Source organism: Bufo bufo, chromosome 2 (genome assembly GCF_905171765.1).
Source record: "Bufo bufo chromosome 2, aBufBuf1.1, whole genome shotgun sequence".
In the NCBI taxonomy this organism is placed as follows: domain Eukaryota; kingdom Metazoa; phylum Chordata; class Amphibia; order Anura; family Bufonidae; genus Bufo; species Bufo bufo.
The window spans coordinates 682,439,683-682,461,040 of NC_053390.1; positions in this window are offsets into that span (position 1 = coordinate 682,439,683).

The following is a 21,358-nucleotide window of genomic DNA, read 5'->3' on the forward strand; positions in this document are numbered from 1 at the left end:
CAGCTCGGAGGCAGCAACTGATGGAACGTGTAATTAGTTCCTACCAGCTCCTCAATGAGAGTCCAGCCCCTCCCGCGGGGCCCTCCCATCCTCAGGTACCACCATATCCCTCCACTTCAAGGACCTCCCCCGCCTCCAAGAACGCGCAGCTTGACCACCTCAACCCTGCGCGTCCCTCCACACACGCAAAGCAATTTCAACGCCGCTCTGGAGCCCCAGAGCCCACAAATCCGTACCCACCGCATTCAGGTGCACTCCATCTGCTCTCCAAAATGCACCCTCACCTTTCTCCAACACCTCATGCCGCACCACAACCCCGCCATTCCTTGCCATAAACCGGCCAACTGCTCTGTTCACCTTAATCCGAGCCTTATTAAGGCTCTCCACTGACCTCGCACCCCTCCACACCTTCCGCGGCACAATGTCTGACCAAACTGTTATGATCCCTGGAAACAATGCCCAAATCCTGAGCAAGTCAAACTTGACATCACGGACCAATTCCCTAAAAGGACGCTTCCCCAAATCATTCCCCCCCACATGTAAAACTAACACATCCGGAGGACGATCCAATCGCACAAAATGATGCACCTCCCGCAAAACTCCACCCCACAACATACCTCTAACCCCTAACCATCTGACCGTAGCACACTCCGGACTAAAGCCCAACTGTCGCCCACTCGGCCTTACATCTGCTCTGATCGCACCCCAGAACACATAGGAGTGCCCCAGAATCCATACCAAAGCCGCCACCGTCCGACCTGTGAACACAAAAAGGAACAAATTAACAACCCCCTATCACCAACCGTACCCCTATAATAATGCAGGCCTCACATATGATTTGAAACGCACCGACTCCCAACGCCCAATCCTCCTAATCACCTCCCCACTGGCGCCCCACCTGGCTGCCTCAGTTGCCGCACCAATTCTGAACGAATGACCAGAATACTCCTTGACCGGCACACCCAAATTCTTCAAACATTTCTTAAAAACCGCCAGGAACTGAAACCTAGACAAAAAGGAGCCGTCCTCATGCCTAAGGAAAGGAACCTCATTACACTGTAGCCCCGCCCCATAAGACCCTGCACACCGCACCGGACACATACTACAACCTGGTACCGGGAACAACGTAAAACGCTGCCCCCTGCCTTCCTGATCAGTTTTTGACCTCCGAATCCGGACATACACCCTATCCCCCGCTAACTCCACATCCTCACTCCTAAGTCCCCCTGCTCTACTCACACTGTCACACACCAACTCCCCCAAGCGAAAAGCACCGAAAAACGCCAAAGCAAATGCAGCCCTGAACAGCACTAACTCCCAACCAGAACTACAAACACAACTCAACTTCTCACCCATCTGCACAAGCAACTCAAAGGACACCGGCCTCCGATAATCCGGCACCCTGCCTACCCCCCTACGCTACCCTTTCAACACCTGCCTAACCAAAAAACCCTTAGTCAAATCCGGCAACCCCCGCAACTTAAAGCCAAACGCTACCCCCGCTATCAAATGATTCACCTTTGACACCGACCACCCTTCGCCCTTCAACTGCCCTAACAACATCAACAACCTCACATCACCATCCCCAACACCAGCCCCCCAGGCTCCGTTCCAAGTTTCCCAGGTCGCCCACACCTTACCATACTCCCTCCAAGTACCCGGGCTCAACGAATCCCTCAACATCCCCATCACTTCTCCTCCAGGATCCCCCACAGCCACGACGGACACTCCAGACCTTCCAGCTCCACTTCTGGCGCAAGAAGCCGGAACCGCTCCCACTGTAAACGAGAAAGAGAATCCGCCACTGAATTAGACACTCCAGCCACATGTTCTGCCACCAACCACATGTTAATCGACAAACATCGCAATACCAAAAACTGTAACAGCCTAACCACCAGCGGGGAAGATGCGGACAAACTGTTGATAGCCTGAACCACTCCCAAATTGTCACAATGAAAGCGCACCTTCCTGTTTTCAAATTTCTCACCCCACAATACTACCGCCATCACAATGGGAAAAAGTTCCAGCAACGCCATGTTCCTGACCCAGCCCCGACTTACCCACGAATCCGGCCATACTCCCGCACACCATTGGCCTTGGCAATAAGCCCCGAAACCCACTCCCCCCGACGCATCAGTGTACAACTCAAACTCCACACTATCACACAACTCCGCCATCACTAAAGACCTGCCATTGTACTGACCCAAAAACTCCGCCCACACCCTTAAATCCCCTTTTAACTCCTTGCGTAACCTGATAAAATGATACGGCGCTAACACCCCCGCCGTAGCAGCAGCCAAACGTCTACAGAAAATTCTACCCATCGGCATAATTTGACAAGCAAAATTCAATTTACCCAACAATGACTGCAACTCCCTCAACCTAATCTTCTCCCTGACCAAGGCCCTATCAATCTCCAAACGCAAATCTACCAACTTGTCCTGCGGAAGCCTGCACTCCATCCGCTCCGTATCTATAACAATCCCCAAAAAACACAACTCCGTCACCGGCCCCAACGTTTTCTCCCGCGCTAATGGTACCCCAAAACGCGCAAAAACCGACTGCACCGTGTGCAGCAACAAAGAACACACCCGCGAATTTGCCGGCCCTAAACATAAAAAGTCGTCCAAATAATGGATAACTGATGAACAACCTGAAACTTCCACCACTACCCATTCCAAAAATGAGCTAAAGGTCTCAAAATATGCACATGACAGCGAGCACCCCATTGGCAAACACCTATCCACAAAATATTCGCCATCCCAAAAACAACCCAACAAACCCATGCTGTCCACATGTACCGGAAGCAATCTAAAGGCCGCCTCCACATCCACCTTAGCCATCAACGTCCCCTGCCCCAACCGCCTCACCCATCTTACAGCCGCATCAAAGGAGGTATATACCACCGAACAAAGTTCAGGATCTATACCATCATTGACCGACGCACCTTTTGGATAAGACAAATGATGAATGAGCCGAAACATATTCGGCTCTTTCTTAGGCACCACACCTAACGGGGACACCCTCAATCCCAGAATCGGCGGCTCCTTGAATGGACCCGCCATCCGCCCCAACTCCACCTCTTTCTTTAATTTTTCCGCCACAACACCCGCGTGAACAAGCGCAGACCTAAGATTCCTAAGAACCGTAGGCCCCGCCGTGACAACTGACGGAATACGAAAGCCAAACCTAAAACCATCCCCCAACAACCCAGCCGCGACCTGATCCGGATATCTATCTAGGAACACCTGCATCTCTTCCACCCGCACCGGCGTCCGTCCCTTTTCCAGCACCGTCACCCCCCCTATTCTTACCCCCTTCGAAGCAACGGTTAGCTCCATGGGCTCCCCCACACCCCGTGCACTCGTGCTTAAATTTGCACTTGGCCCCAAATCTGCAATTTCCTTCATTAAAAAGGAAGCACAACCCTTTCGCCGATGCCGCTGCCAATGCCCCAGGGGATGACCCCCCGGACTCCCCACGAAAGGACTGCCCAGCCCTAGGAGGCGCCGTCACCCTCAACCACAACCCAATATCCTTATGATCCCACCGAATATCAGGCCTCACCGCCTTACGCTGCCGGAACTGCTCGTCATAACGGAGCCAGCCCACACCCCCATACACCCTATAAGCCTCCCCAATAGCGTCTTGGTAACAAAAAAGCGCCGAACAACATTCCGGCGCCCGTTCCCCAATGACACTTGCTAATATGGCAAACGCCTGTAGCCAATTAGCAAAGGTACGTGGAATCAATCGATGCCTACGCTTATCCTCATCCTCCTTTTTTCCCTCGTCCTTCTTACCCCTATCCAAGTTAAACCTTTCCAACGGGAGCAGCGAGAATATCTCCACATACTCTCCCTTCCAGATCTTTTCTCTCACCTCCTGTTTCAAATGAGCCCCCAGCGGCCCTTCAAAGCACACGTACACCTCACCCCGAGCCCTATCATCCAACCTCTGCACCTCCTCCTCCCCCCCCGCCTGCGTCTCCACCGACACCGACCCTGCACCTGACGTAACAACCTGCGTCCCTGACCCTAGACCCGGCACCACCCCCCACCCCGGCAATGGAGACCCAGCACCAGCACCCATACCTGACAACCAACCCGCCAATCCCCCCAAAAACTGCCCCAAACCTTTACCAAATTCCCCCATGTTCCCACCCCCCCACCCGGGAAACCCTGGGCTAAAACAGATCCCCAACCAATCTCACCAGGCACCACGGGCGCTGTGACTCCCGCTGCCGTAGATCCTGACTCCCGCCGTAACGCCACTTCACCATCAAAGCTCCTGGATGTCGACGGCTGCTCCTCCTGGACCACCTGTACGGCCCTCTGCACCACGCTGGCTGGACCCTGGGACGAGGCCGCAGCACCCACCGCCGCAAGGGGATCTTCCTCCACACTGCTGGAATCTTCTCTGGGCCTGCCCTGGTATTCCTCTCCCCTCAGAGCAGCCCGAGGAGCCCGGATCCTTTCTGAAAGCCGAGTGGACCGCCCGCTTAAGGAAGGACTGGGCCGGTCCACCGTTCCTGGTCCCGCATCCGAGTCGCCTGCTGCAGGGAACGGGGGAAGGGGCGTCCCGCTCCTATCAGGGCCCCGCCGAGAATCGGGATTCCTCCCACGGCGAGAGCGGCTCGCAGGTGGCTGAGCGGCCGCTCTCCGCCGCCGAGGGTCCACAGGGGGGCTCCCTATTCGGCGCCGGGCCCGGGGGGTGATTTCAGGGCTTAGGCGTGCCGGCGCTATGCTCCGCCGCAGCCGGGCAGCCCTGGCAATGGGGGTAGCCGCCGGAGCAGGCGATACAATGCAGGCGCCCACCTGTTCCTGCAGCCAGCCAGGCCCCCTCACCTCCGCCTCTCGCCGCAACCTCTCCAGCATCTCATCCACGGACATCCCTGGCGCCGACATCTTGAGGTACGTCCTGCTCGTTTGGATCCCCTGGCCGCACTGACCTCACTTCCGCCTCCTTCCTCTGTCTCTGCTCCGGCCACGCCCCCCGCCGCCCTGGCAACTCCCGCCCTTCCTCTTACACCGCCCCCACAAACCCCTAACCCTTTCCTCACCAGTCCTTCACCGCCCGGCCTCTTCATGCGCGTCCTCCCCAACCGCTGCGCTCCAGTCCGGCCTGACTCACACGTGTTTGTGTGTTTAAGGCCCAGCTGCCAGTACATAGTGTCACTTCAGCGCAACTCATATCTTGTGTCACGTTCGATTCCATTTAAAGAAAAACAAAAATTTTGACTGTGAATAAATAGCAGTCAGTTGCACACACGTGTTTGTGTGTTTAAGGCCCACCTGCAAGTGCATAGTGTCACCAGCGCAACTCATATCTGGTGTCACAGTAGCTTGCACACATAGTACAACTTAACAAATAAATAAAAAATGACAGGCATAGGCAGGCCACCTCGCAGGGGCCGTCGTGGTCGTGGTGCTGGGATTCCCTTTGGCCCTAGAATAATTCCCAGTGTTCAGAGACCACGTACCCTGAACTCGAAAAGTTCTGAGGACCTAGTTAACTGGCTAACACAGGACACCCAATCTTCTACAGCTTCCGCTCAGAACCTTGACGCACCATCCTCCTCCAGCTCAGCTTCGGGCACCTCTCAAGTCACCACTCGCCCGCCTTCTCCCACCACCAACAATAGCACCACAGCCGCTTCACTTGATCTGTCAGAGAAGTTATTTACACATCAGTTGGAAGAAATGAGTGATGCGCAACCAGGGCCGGCCTTTGGGGTGTGCGGGCTGTGCGGCCGCACAGGGCGCCATAGCAACAGGGGCGCTGGGCGGCCGACAGCTCGCAATGTAATATGCGGCAGGCGAGGCTGCACTTGTGTTCTCCCTCGGGGCGGGAATCAAATAGCCGACACCCGATCTCTGTGACAGGGAGCTACAATCAGCTGCAGTTGAGTTAACCCTTCAGGTGCGGTACCTGAGGGGTTAACTGCCGCTGATCGCAGCTCCCTGTCACAGAGGTCGGGTGTTGGCTATTTGATTCCGGCACCCGCCTCCTGTATTTGTATAAGAAACATTGGTGGCACAGTGGGAAGTGCCAATGAGGGTTAAAAAATAATAAAAATAATTAACTTACTTACCTCCTCCAGTTGATCGCGTAGCTGGCGGTCTCCTGTTCTTTCTTCAGGACCTGTGGTGACGTCACTGAGCTCCATCACATGGTCCATTACCATGGTGATGGATCATGTGATGTATCATGTGATGAGCACAGTGATGTCACCACAGGTCCTTTGACAGGTCCTGAAGAAAGAACAGGAGACGATCAATTGGAGGAGGTGAGTTAATAATTTTTTTATTTTTTAACCCTCATTGGCACTGCCCACTGCGCCACCAATGTTTATTATATTGAGGGGGGGAGCACTGCGCCACCAATGTTTATCATACTGGGGTGTTGGATGGGCGCACTGCGCCACCAATGCTTATTATATTGGGGGGGCGCACTGCGCCACCAATGTTTATTATACTGGGGTGTTGGGGGGGCGCACTGCACCACCAATGTTTATTATATTGGGGGTCCCACTGCGCCAATGTTTATTATATTGGGGGGGCGCACTGCGCCAATGTATATTATATTGGGGGGGCGCACTGCGCCAATGTTTATTATATTGGGGGGGCGCACTGCGCCAATGTTTATTATATTGTGGGGGCGCACTGCGCCAATGTTTATTATATTGGGGGGGCGCACTGCGCCACCAATGTTTATTATACTGGGGTGTTGGGGGGGCACACTGCGCCACCTATGTTTATTATATTGGGGGGCCCACTGCGCCACCAATGTTTATTATACTGGGGAGAGCGCATGCAGAGTGCGCATGCGCTGGGAGCCTCGCCGGCGGTTAGGGTAGGGAAAAATTATGGGCCAGTGCACAGGTGCGGTGATCGGATGGATGTTCTCAGCTGGACACCAGCCGACACTGCGCATGCGCTGGGAGCCTCACCAGCGGTTAGGGTAGGGAAAAAGCACTGGCCCGTACGTAATTTTTCCCTTCCCTAACCGCTGGTGAGGCTCCCGGTGCATGCGCAGTGTCGGCCGGTGTCCAGCTGAGAACATCCATCCAATCACTGCGCCTGCGCACTGGCCCATAGTTTTTCCCTACCCTAACCGCCGGCGAGGCTCCTGGCGCATGCGCACTCTGCTGTGAAATTTCCCTAACCTGTCGTTGTGCGCCTATAACATTACACCGGCCTTTGGGGTGTACGGGCTGGTAACTACTTGGTTGGATAGTCAGCCAGCCTATGCCATGATGCCAGCAACAAGCAGTGTTTTTTGTTTTTTTTTGGGGGGGGGGCACCACAAGTTTAGCTCGCACAGGGCGCCTGAACACCTAAGGCCGGCCCTGTGCGCAACCATTATTGCCAGAGGATGTAGATAACAGGGATATGTCTCAGTCAGGCAGCATTACACACATGGACGTACGGTGTGATGATGATTATGTTGTACCCGCTGCTGCTTCCTTTGCTGATTTTGTCAGATACAAGTGAAGCGGTTGATGATGACGATGTGTCCATGGATGTCACGTGGGTGCCCGCTCGAAGAGAAGAAGAACAGGGGGAAAGTTCTGATGGGGAGACAGAGAGGAGGAGGAGATGAGTTGGAAGCAGGGGGAGGTCATCGCAAGGAGCTAGTGGCACAGTCAGACAGTATGCATCGGCACCCGGGGTCAGCCGGACAGCACGCCAATCAACGCATGCTGTTGCCACCACCAGAATGCCGTCATTGCAGAGCTCAGCAGTGTGGCATTTTTTTTGTGTGTCTGCCTCTGACAACAGCGATGCCATTTGCAACCTGTGCCAAAAGAAACTGAGTCGTGGGAAGTCCAACACCCACCTAGGTACAACTGCTTTGCGAAGGCACATGATCGCACATCACAAACGCCTATGGGATCAACACATGAGTACAAGCAGCACACAAACTCAAAGCCGCCATCCTCCTCCTGGTCCAGCATCTTCAGCCACGTCAACCACTGCTGTCCTCCTTGCCCCCTCTCAACCATCCGCCACTCCGTCTCTCGCCTTGAGCAGTTCCTGGTCATCTGCCCACAGTCAGGTGTCTGTCAAGGACATGTTTGAGCGTAAGAAGCCAATGTCACAAAGTCACCCCCTTGCCCGGCGTCTGACAGCTGGCTTGTCTGAACTCTTAGCCCGCCAGCTTTGACCATACAAGCTGGTGGAGTCTGAGGCATTCAAAAATTTGTAGCTATTGGGACACCGCAGTGGAAGGTACCCGGCCGAAATTTCTTTGCACAAAAGGCCATCCCCAACCTGTACTTGATTGTGCAGAAGTAATGGCATGTCTGGCACACAGTGTTGGGGCAAGGGTCCATCTGACCACTGATACCTGGTCTGCAAAGCACGGTCAGGGCAGGTATATCACCTACACTGCGCATTGGGTAAACCTGCTGACAGCTGCCAAGCATGGAATGCGTGGCTCTGCAGAGGAGTTGGTGACACCACCACGACTTGCAGGCAGGCCTGCTTCCACCTCCTATACTCCTCCTACTCCATCCTCTTCCATAACCTCCTCGGCTGAGTCCTCTTCTGCTGCTGCGTCTTGCTCCACATCAATGGCACCCTCCCAGCTCCCCAGGGGCTATTCCACATCTCGGATACGGCAGTGTCACGCCGTCTTGGGGTTGACTTGCCTGAAAGCAGAGAGTCACACCGGACCAGCATTCCTGTCCGCCCTGAACGCACAGGTGGATCACTGGCTGACTCCGCACCAACTGAAGATTGGCAAAGTGGTGTGTGACAACGGAAGCAATTTGTTGGCGGCATTGAATTTGGGCAAGTTGACACATGTGCCGTGCATGGCACATGTGTGTAATCTAATCGTACAACGCTTTGTGCATAAGTACCCAGGCTTACAGGATGTCCTGAAGCATGCCAGGAAGGTGTGTGGCCATTTCAGGCGTGCCTACACGGCCATGGCGCACTTTTCAGATATCCAGCGGCGAAACAACATGCCAGTAAGGCGCTTGATTTGCGACAGCCCGACACGTTGGAATTCAACACTCCTAATGTTCGACCACCTGCTCCAACAAGAAAAAGCCGTCACAGAGTATTTGTATGACCGGGGTGCTAGGACAGCCTCTGCGGAGCTGGGAATTTTTTGCCACGTTACTGGACGCTCATGCGCAATGCCTGTAGGCTCATGCATCCTTTTGAGGAGGTGACAAACCTAGTCAGTCGCACCGAAGGCACCATCAGCGACATCATACCATTTGTTTTATTCCTGGAGCAAGCCCTGCGAAGAGTGCTGGAACAGGCTGTAGATGAACGTGAAGAGGAAGAGTTGTGGTCACCATCACCACCAGAAACAGCCTTATCAGCATCACTTGCTGGACCTGTGGCAACGCTGGAAGAGGATTGTGAGGAGGAAGAAGAGTCAGAGAAGGAATGTGACTTTGAGGAGGAGGAAGACCAACCACAACAGGCATCCCAGGGTGCTCGTTGTCACCTATCTGGTACCCGTGGTGTTGTACGTGGCTGGGGGGAAGAACATACCTTCAGTGAGATCACTGAGGACGAGGAACGGGACATGAGTAGCTCAGCATCCAACCTCGTGCAAATGGGGTCTTTCATGCTGTCATGCCTGTTGAGGGACCCTCGTATAAAATGGCTGAAGGAGAACGACCTGTACTGGGTGGCCACGCTACTAGACCCCCGGTATAAGCAGAAAGTGCCTGAAATGTTACCGAATTACCGCAAGTCCTAAAGGATGCAGCAGTTCCAAAATAAATTAAAAAGTATGCTTTACACAGCGTATAAGGGTGATGTCACAGCACAACGGGAATCTAACAGGGGAAGAGGTGAAAGTAATCCTCCTCATCCCACGGCCACGCCGGCAAGGACAGGACGCTTTACAGACGTGTTATTGATGGAGGACATGCAGAGCTTTTTAATTCCTACGCATCGCCACAGCCCTTCGGGGTCCACCCTCAGAGAACGACTCGACCGACAGGTAGCAGACTACCTCGCCTTAACTGCCGATATCGACACTGTGAGCAGCAATGAACCCCTTGACTACTGGGTGTGCAGGCTTGACCTGTGGCCTGAGCTATCCCAATTTACGATAGAACTTCTGGCCTGCCCCGCTTCAAGTGTCCTGTCAGAAAGGACCTTCAGTGCAGCAGGAGGTATTGTCACTGAGAAGAGAAGTTGCCTAGGTCAAAAAAGTCTAGATTACCTCACCTTTATTAAGATGAATGAGGGATGGATCCCGAAGGGACTGACAGTGGGCAATACATTCGACTAAAAAAGGCCTGATGAGATGAGCTGCCTTGGACTACAAATGGTCCACACGCTGCTGTATTTTATCTCTGAATGCCGGATGACTTGCGTGACTTATCCGCCACCAACTAGGGTTCAAGCCGCAATGTTTTAGGGCACTTTCTGCCTGGGAAACAAACATCAACTTTTCTGGCCGCTGCTACAGCAGCGGCTGCAACAATACCTAATTTTTCAGGCATGTGTACATGCCTAATTTTTCTGGCCTCTGGTGCTGCACTGTGGCTTCAAAAACCAAACAAAAAAAAAGGCACATACATGTGTCAATACCCTTCGTGATCGTTACCTTATTGTGGTGAAGGGGCTTGTGTATCACAATGAAGCGACCACCTCTATGAGTGTGTTGGCAATGGCAATGTTGGCACACCCCAGATGATAAGGTCGTTGCTTCATTGTGAACAAACCAAAAGCGATCGGCTGGATAATTTTGCATAGAAAAAACATTAATTTTCTTTGTGATCATCTACTAGGCCAACAATGGGCCCACACTGCAGAATCATTGTTTTCTGGGTCACTTAACTGTCACTGAACTACCTCAGCACAACCATAGGCTTTGAAAAAAAAACATTGCCTGCAATCTCCCAAACGTGCGCACGAGCACAGTCATAACTACACCAAGATTGACGCATAGAGGTATTAAATTTATGTCATGAGTATGTCAACTATCGACAACTCTTTGCGGTTGTCTAAAATCTATTCCATACACGTCCCCTGATAGGGGACGTAACAGGAATTAAACTAATAGGAATAGTACTATTTAACACACCACTCATATCTGGTGGCACATTAGATTGCACGCGCAGTTCCCAAATTTGAAGTAGGAGGACCGACCAAGTATCTTTTTCCATCTCCCAGTTCCTAAAATCGATTCCATATACACATCCCTTGATAGGGGATGTAACAGGGATTAAACTGATAGGAATAGTACTACTTAAGACACCTTATAATAATAATAATAATAATAATACTAGTGAACGTAACAGGGATTAAACTGATAGGAATAGTACTACTTAACACACCACTCATATCTGGTGGCACATTAGATTGCACGCGCAGTGCCCCAAATTTGAAGTAGGAGGACCGACCAAGCATCTTTTTCCATCTCCCGATTCCTAAAATCGATTCCATATACACGTCCCCTGATAGGGAACGTGACAGGGATTAAACTAATAGGAATAGTACTACTTAACACACCTTATAATAATAATAATAATAATAATAATAATAATAATAATAATAATAATAATAATGCTAGTGAACGTAACAGGGATTAAACTGATAGGAATAGTACTACTTAACACACCACACATATTGGGATTGCACAGTACATTACACAGCGCACGCGCAGTGCCCCAAATTAGAATTAAGAGGACTGAGCAAGCATCTTTTTCCATCTCCCGGTTCCTAAAATCGATTCCATAAACACGTCCCCTGATAGGGGATGTAACAGGGATTAAACTGATAAGAATAGTACTACTTAACACACCACTCATATCTGGTGGCACATTAGATTGCACGCGCAGTGCCCCAAATTTGAAGGAGGAGGACCGACCAAGCATCTTTTTCCATCTCCCGGTTCCTAAAATCTATTCCATATACGCGTCCCCTGATAGGAATAGTACTATTTAACACACCTTATAATAATAATAATATTAGTGAACGTAACAGGGATTAAACTGATAGGAATAGTACTACTTAACACCTCACACATATTGGGATTGAACAGTACATTACACAGTGCACGCGCAGTGCCCCAAATTGGAATTAAGAGGACCGACCAAGCATTTTTTTCCATCTCCCGGTTCCTAAAATCGATTCCATATACACGTCCCCTGATAGGGGATGTAACAGGGATTAAACTGATAAGAATAGTACTACTTAACACACCACTCATATATGGTGGCACAGTACATTGCAAATTGGAAGAGGACCAACCAAGCATCTTTTTCCATCTCCCGGTTCCTAAAATCTATTCCATACACGTCCCCTGATAGGGGACGTAACAGGGATTAAACTGATAGGAATAGTACTACTTAACACACCTTATAATAACGCAGAGAGAGGAGTCTGAAGAAGAGGAGTCAGAGGAGGAAGGTGGCTTTGAGGAGGTGGAAGACCAAACACAGCAGGCGTCCCAGGGGGCTTGTTGTCACCTTTCGGGGACCCTTGGTGTTGTACGTGGCTGGGTGGAGGAAGAGACCTTCAATGACATCAGTGAGGACAAGGAACGGGACATGGCTAGCTTGGTATCCAACCTTGTGCAAATGGGGAGTTTGCGGTTGTGCAAATGGACTGTTTGCGGTTGTTTGCGGTGCGTTAAACAGGGAGTTTGGTCTGTCACTGTGAAGCGGGCGTAACCGTTACACTACCTGATCGATACAACATCATACCTGATGTTTTAAACCACGTTATTCCAAACAATTTAGGAATGTTAGGTGATTTATGCCCTTTATGGATTAAAACCTGACTCTGTGTCAACTACGTAATTTTCCATGGGAGTTTTGCCATGGATCCCCCTCCAGCATGCCACAGTCCAGGTGTTAGTCCCCTTGAAACAACTTTTCCATCACTATTGTGGCCAGAAAGAGTCCCTGTGGGTTTTCAAAATTCGCCTGCCCATTGAAGTCAATGGCGGTTCGCCCGGTTCGCCCGTTCGCGAACATTTGTCACCTATGAAGAGCAGGGGTTTATTCACGTCTAAAATTGTAAAATGTCAACCCAAGAAAGTAACAGAAAAATAACAGAAATGTATTAACCTATCTACTTGGTAGAGCAGGGGTCTATGACAGAAAAAAATTGTTTATTGTCACCCGAAATTGTAAAAGAAAAATTATTAAAATTTATTAAGCTGTCAACTAGGTAGAGGAGGGGTATATTACACCCACAAATTTGTGAATTTCACCCGAAAATGTAACAGACAATTTTTTTTTCTTTGCCTGTCTACTCGGTATAGCAGTGGTACATCACACCCAAAAATTGGTGAATTTCACCAGAAAATGTAACTGACATACGTACAAATAAAAAAATAAAAATGTGATTTATGAGGTGGAGTTTGAGGAGGCGGTGGACGTAGCTGTGTAGGTGGAAGCAGCGGTGGAGGAAGACGAGGTAGCCAATAATGTTTTTTGGTTTAAATTTTTTATTTATTTTAATGAACTTTTTTTATTAAAGATACAACATTTACAATACACCGCCACAATGAATTTGAAATGAAACGAACAAGATGTGCTTTGACTGCAGACTGTCAGCTTTAATTTGAGGGTATTTACATCCAAATCTGGTGAACGGTGTAGGAATTACAACAGTTTGCATATGTGTCTCCCACTTGTTAAGGAGCCAAAAGTAATGGGACAATTGGCTTCTCGGCTGTTCCATGGCCAGGTGTGTGTTATTCCCTCATTATCCCAATTACAATGAGCAGATAAAAGGTCCAGAGTTCATTTCAAGTGTGCTATTTGCATTTGGAATCTGTTGCTGTCAACTCTCAAGATGAGATCCCAAGAGCTATCACCATTGATGCAAGCCATCATTAGGCTGAAAAAACAAAACAAACCTATCAGAGAGATAGCAAAAACATTAGGCGTGGCCAAAACAACAGTTTGGAACATTCTTAAAAAGAAGGAACACACCAATGAGCTCAGCAACACCAAAAGACCCGGAAGACCACGGAAAACAACTGTGGTGGATGACCGAAGAATTCTTTCCCTGGTGAAGAAAACACCCTTCACAACAGTTGGCCAGATCAAGAACACTCTCCAGGAGGTAGGTGTATGTGTGTCAAAGTAAACAATCAAGAGAAGACTTCACCAGAGTGAATACAGAGGATTCACCACAAGATGGAAACCATTGGTGAGCCTCAAAAACAGGAAGGCCAGATAAGAGTTTGCCAAACGACATCTAAAAAAGCCTTCACAGTTCTGGAACAACATCCTATGGACATATGAGACCAAGATCAACTTGTACCAGAGTGATGGGAAGAGAAGAGTATGGAGAAGGAAAGGAACTGCTCATGATCCTAAGCATACCACCATCAATGAAGCATGGTGGTGGTAGTGTCATGGCATGGGCATGTATGGCTGCCAATGGAACTGGTTCTCTTGTATTTATTAATGATTTATTAATGATGTGACTGCTGACAACAGGATGAATTCTGAAGTGTTTCGGGCAATATTATCTGCTCATATTCAGCCAAATGCTTCAGAACTCATTGGACGGCGCTTCACAGTGCAGATGGACAATGATCCAAATCATACTGCAAAAGCAACCAAACAGTTTTTTAAGGGAAAGAAGTGGAATGTTTAGCAATGGCCAAGTCAATCACCGAACCTGAATCCGATTGAGCATGCATTTCACTTGCTGAAGACAAAACTGAAGGGAAAATGCCCCAAGAACAAGCAGGAACTGAAGACAGTTGCAGTAGAGGCCTGGCAGAGCATCACCAGGGATGAAACCCAGCATCTGGTGATGTCTATGCGTTCCAGGCTGCAATTGACTGCAATAGCAATAAATTAAAGCTGACAGTCTGCAGGTAAAGCACATCTTGTTTGTTTCATTTCAAATCCATTGTGGTGGTGTATAGAGCCAAAAATGTTAGAATTGTGTCGATGTCCCAATATTTATGGACCTGACTGTAAATCTTAACATTTTTTTAAACAAACTACCCTCCCAATCCCGCCCACTCCCCACCCATGATGCGTACTCCCTTCACCACCTCCCCCACGTAACAGACAGGGGAAAGATGTATAGGGCTGGAGAAAACGGAGGAATCTCTAGGGACTCCAGTCTCCCCAGATTCTAAGCCATTTTTTTTCCGATATTTCTTTGCTTATACAGAATATGTTCATATCTCTTGTTGGTATTTCTCATATTTAACCATGTATTCATACTGGGGGGATCTCGCGCAAACCAAGAACGAGCTATTAGTAGTCTGGCCAGAAACATTATCTTGTAGAGAAGATTTTTTTTTTATATTGCTGACACCCCACCTTAGCAAGATCACCCAATACCCAACATTCAGCAGTAAAAGGAATCCATACATTCAGTTTTCCCTCTATGTAATCACGAATAGTCTCCCAATATTGTTTCAGCTCTGCACAGAACCAGAACATATGCAAATATTCAGCGTCAGTAATATCACACCTCGGGCAGATGGAATCACTCCTAATACCACATCTTTTAAGCCAAAGAGGAGTAACGTAAAGTCTATGTAAAATATTAAACTGCACCACAGCGTGATTAAAATGATGTGAAACCACTTTTAAATCCTGAACTACCTTTTCCTGATCATCCAGGTGAGTTATTGCACATTCGTTTTGCCAGGCCCTCTGTCCTGGAGAAAAGGTATCTACAAATCGTGCTATAATTAAATTTTTATAAAGTTGGGAAATCTTCATCCTATGCATTGTGTAGAAGTGTGTATTTCAAGCATATATATATTTTTTTAATACTTAAAAGTGCCAATCTTAACTGTAAGTAGCGAAACCATATGTCACGGTCTGGAGTCAGGCTCGGAGGCCAGTAGCTATAGCAGCGGAGCAGATATTCACACAGGACACCTTGGCTGATGACACGGGTTCACCTGAGTACTAACCGATATTCGCCAGAGCTCCTGATGGTGGAGATGGACTTTGCTGCGTGTTAGTACCAGGTCGCGGTCTTCAGGATAGCCCCACCAGGAGGTGCGCAAGCCAAGGTCCAGTAGCAGATATAGCGGGCAGGGATCAAGCAGAAGCGTGGTTGAGAAACAAGCTAAAAGTCGGTAACGAATAGTACAGGTTGGGATTAAGCAGGAGCGCAGTCGAGGAACAAGCCAAAAGTCAGTAACGGATGGTAGCAGAGATACGGTCGGCAGCAGGATCGACAGGAGCGAGATATTGGCTGGTAAAGGCACAATATTCTGGCAAACAGGAAGTGCAGAGACATGGCTTAAATCAGGAAGTTCATGGGAGGATCAAGGAGTTCAAGGCAAACAAGATTCAAGACAAGATCATCCAAGGAATTGTCTAAGGAACTGTCCAGCATTTCAGGTGGCTAAGCAAGTAGAGGCAGCGCTAGACACAGCAGAGGTCCCGAGTTCAAGTCCAGATCCTAACACCATAGTAGTTTCTGCGAATTTTCTCTTTGTGATAATACCGTGAATGAAACTATATCCCCATTACCTACTACCTGTCTGACATATAAAATATTTCTTTTTTGCCAGTATGGATCTCTACCCAATTCAAGTAAAGTGTGCAAGTGCCTATTCTACCACAAGGGAGTACATCCCATTGAGCCCTTCAATCCAAACCAAAGTCTAATTGAATAACATGACTTCATAAAAAGATTCCTGGCGAATTTAAATTCCTTATCGGAGTCAGTCAGTTGATCTGACTCCAATAACGTAAAAAAATTATCATAAAGAGATCTATTCAGTAAATACTTACAGAGTGGGCTATCATCCCACTCCCAGAAAAAACAAAACTGTATAGCTAAAAAATATCCCTTGAAGTAAGGGAGATTAACTGCTCCCCTCTCCAACGGTTTATACCAATGCTCTTGTTTAAGTCTTACACGTTTCCTCCCCCAAAGTAGGTCATTAATAATTGTATTAATTTAAAAAACCTATCCCCGATCCAGACTGGAGAATTCGTAAGGACATAAAGTAACTGGGGAAGAATCACCATCTTAACTAAAAATATTCTATCGGCCTTCGATAAAGATAAGCGAAGCCATGTTTTTATTTTGGACCTCAACTTATTTATCAATGGCAATATATTAAGCGGGATAAAATATTCCACCCTAGGAGAGATTGTAATACCTAAATACTGAAAAGACTCCGAAATTTTCAGAATATTAAAGGGGGCATCCTTAAGAAGTGAGGATTTATATAAGGACGCAGTCATATTGTCCAGTGGCAAAAGGGTCGTTTTTTCTCGATTTACATCCAAACCTGAAACTTCTCCAAACTGATTTATCATTTGAATGATATGTAACAAGGTAGATTGGGTCTGTTGAATATAAAATAAAATGTCATCTGCATATAGAGAAATACGATCTTCGGTCCCTGATACCCCAAAGCCTAGAATCCTAGGGTCTTGTCTAACTCTGGCAGCCAGGGGCTCAATGTAGATGTCAAATAATAGAGGAGAGAGTTGACATCCCTGGCAAGTGTCTCTAGTCATACAAAAACTTCTTGTAAGATTGCCATTTATATTCAATCTTGCAGTAGGGGATCTATACAGAAGTTTAATCATATTACTAAATCTAGGGCCGAAGCCCATCTTATGGAGCACTTTCCAGAGAAACCCCCACTCAACCCTATCAAAGGCTTTAGAGGCATCAATAGATAAAATGGAACGTGAAGCCCCTCCAGAGGACTGTAAATTAGCAAAAAGACGATGAAGATTATAATGGGTCCCTTTCTTGGGCATGAAACCATTTTGGTCTGGGTGAATAATTTATGTAATAACACTGGAGAGCCTCAGAGCTAAGATTTTAGACAGAAGTTTGACTGTATTAAGAAGAAAAATGGGTCTATATGACCCAAGATCATTTGGGTCTTTACCCTTCTTTAATATCACTATGATCACATCCTCTGTCATAGTTTCTGGAAGGGCTCCCTCCTTTATTGAATCAGAGAGAGTTCACCACAGATGGGGAAGAATAACGTCCCTATATTTACGATAGAACTCATATGGGAGTCCATCCAGTCCCGGGGAGGAATTACCTGAACAGGAGTCAATTGCATCCTCTATCTCCTGAAGAGATAAATCCATCTCCAGATGTTCTTTTTGACTGTCTGCAAGAACTAGGAGGGAAATAGAATCCAAATATGAGTTTTTTTTAATTTTTTTATTAGGGTACACTCCAAAAGAGTGTGAAATATCCAAAATACAAAAATGAGCAATTGCGCTGCAGTATAACAATGGCTGGTTAAGGCCGGTATACATGTCTATTCTGCACAAGGTACGGACAACTCCTGTGGGATCCATGCCTGGTTCAATTTAATGAACGTGATCTTGTCCACATTGGCTGTGAACAGGCGGCTGCGCTTGTCTGTGATGACGCCCCCTGCCGTGCTAAACACACATTCAAATAATACACTGGCTGCAGGGCAGGCCAGCACCTCCAAGGCGTAAAGGGCAAGCTCAGGCCATGTGCCCAATTTGGAGACCCAGAAGTTGAAAGGGGCAGATCCGTCATTCAGTACGTGTAGGCGTGTGCACACATACTGCTCCACCATGTTAGTGAAATGCCGATCCTGCTAAGACGTTCCATATCAGCTGGTGGTGCTGGTTGATGTGGCGTGCTGACAAAGCTTTTCCAAATTTCGGCCATGCTAACCCTGCCTTCTGAGGTGCTGGCGGTGCCCCAGCTGCGTTAACGACCTCTTCCTCCTCCTCTGCCTTGGCCTTGTGGTTCCACTGTGCCCCCGCTGTCAGGTAGGAATGCCACCAGCAGCGCGTCTACAGCATGCCCTTGTACTCGCGCATCTTACGATCACGCTCCAGTGAGGGAATTAAAGACGGTACGTTGTCCTTGTAACGGGGATCCAGTAGCGTGGCCACCCAGTAATCAGCATAAGTTAGAATGTGGGCAACTCGGCGGTCGTTGCGGAGACACTGCAGCATGTAATCGCTCATGTGTGCCAGGCTGCCCAGAGGCAACAAAAAGCTGTCCTCTGTGGGAGGTGTATTGTCTGTGTCCTCTGTATCCCCCTAGCCACGCACCACTGATGGCCATGAGCTGGTCTGGGTGCCACCTTGCTGTTAACATGGTTCCTCCTCCTCCATCTCCTCATCCTCCACCTCATCATCCTCCAGAACTGTGCCCTGGCTGGACAATTGTGGACCTGGCGTTTTTGGGTGCAGGAACCCACCCTCGGAGCCACTTGTGAATGACTGGCCGGAAACCCTACAAAATGATCCCTCTTCCTCCTCCTACTGTGCCACATCCTCTTCCATCATCGCCAGCAGCGTTTTTTCAAGAAGGCATAGAAGTGGTATTGTTACGCTGAGAATGGCGTTATCGGCACGGGCCATGTTGGTGGAGTACTCGAAAGAGCGCAACAAGGAACACAGGTCTCGCATGGAGGCCCAGTCATAGGTGATGAAGTGGTGCTGTTCCACCGAGCGACTCACCCGTGTGTGCTGCAGCTGAAACTCCACTATCGCCTGTTGCTGTTCACACAGTCTGGCCAGCATGTGCAAGGTGGAGTTCCACCTTGTGGGCAAGTCGCATATGAGGCGGTGAGCGGGAAGGCCGAAGTTACGCTGCAGCGCTGACAGGCCAGCAGCAGGGCACAAAGCGCGCACAGACGGCCCACACTTTATGCAGCAGCTCTGACATATCGGGGTAAATTTTAAGGAATCTCTGCACCACCAAATTCAGGACATGCGCCAGACAAGGGATGTGCGTCAAACCGGCTAGGCCCAGAGCTACTACAAGATTTCGCCCATTATCGCACACCACCAGGCCCGGCTTGAGGCTCACTGGCACCAACCACTCCTTGGTCTGTTGTTCAAGGCCCGTCCACAGCTCCTGCGCGGTGTGGGGTTTGTCTCCCAAACAGATACGTTTTAAAACTGCCTGCTGTCGTTTACCCCTAACTGTGCTGAAGTTGGTGGTGAAGGTGTTATGCTGATCGGATGAGGAGCCGGTAGAGGATGAGGAAGCGGAGTAGGAGGAGGAAGCAACAGGAGGCAAACTGAAGCGCCCTGCAATCCTCAGTGGTGGAAGGACTTGCGGCAAACGGCTATCCGCCTCAGGCCCAGCCGCCACTGCATTTACCCAGTGTGCTGTTATGGAGATATAACGTCCCTGACCGTGCTTACTGGTCCACATATCCGTAGTGAGGTTCACCTTGCCACAGATGGCGTTGCGCAGTGCACACCTGATTTTGTCCACTACTTGGTTGTGCAGGGAAGGGTTGGCTCTCCTGGAAAAGTAGTTGCGGCTGGGAATGACGTTCTGTGGGACAGCCACCGCCATAAGGCCTTTAAAACTATCCGTCTCCACTAGACGGAATGACATCATTTCAAAGGCCAGTAATTCAGAAATGCTGGCATTCAGGGATAGGGATCGCGGGTGGGTAGGGGGGTACTTCCTCTTCCTCCCCAGCGTTTGGGAGATGGAGAGATGACGCTTCCGTGGGAGATTGTGGAGATGCTTGGTGACCCAGGTGTTGGTGTTGCTGCAGATCCTCTGTTTGCAGAATGGCATGTGGCACTGTCACTCCAGAGGTGGATGAAGAGGCCGAGTCTGCAGCAGAAAAGGAAGCAGGAGGAGTCAGAGACCTTTCTTGGTTTTTGAGGTGTCTACTCCACTGCAGCTCGTGCTTTGCACTTAAATGCCTGGTCATGCAGGTTGTGCTCAGGTTGAGAACGTTTATGCCTCGCTTCAGGCTCTGATTGCACAGCGTGCAAACCACTCATGTCTTGTCGTCAGTACATTGTCTGAAGAACTGCAATGCCAGGGAACTCCTTGGAGCTGGCTTTGGTGTGCTCGGTCCCTTGTTGCGGTGGGCAGTAGCAGGCGTACTGTCTAGAGGATGGCCGCTCCGCTCTTGCACCCTGCTCCCTCTTCTGCTGTGCTGGTGGCTCTGTGCGACCACCCGCCTCTTCTTCCGAACTACATAGGTCACTCGCAAGACCTTCATTCCATGTGGGGTCGAGGACCTCATCGTCCTCTACATCATCTTCCACCCAGTCTTCACCCCTGCCCTCCTTGTTGGTCTGCACACTTTTGAAAGGCCCAGCAGTTGGCACCTGTGTTTTGTCATCATCCGAGACGTATCTTGAAACATAAGTGGTTGGTAGAGATGTCGCGAACATAAAATTTTCACCTAACAATCTAATTTTTTTTTGAACAACGTGGTTTAAAACATCCAGTGTGTGTATACGATCAGGTATGATGTATAATCGATCAGGTAGTGTAAGGGTTACGCCCGCTTCACAGACATTTACAGACCAAACTCCCCTTTTAATGCACCGCAAACAACCGCAAACAGTCCATTTGCCCAACCGCAAACTCCCCATTTGTACAAGGTTGGATACCAAGCTAGCCATGTCCCGTTAATG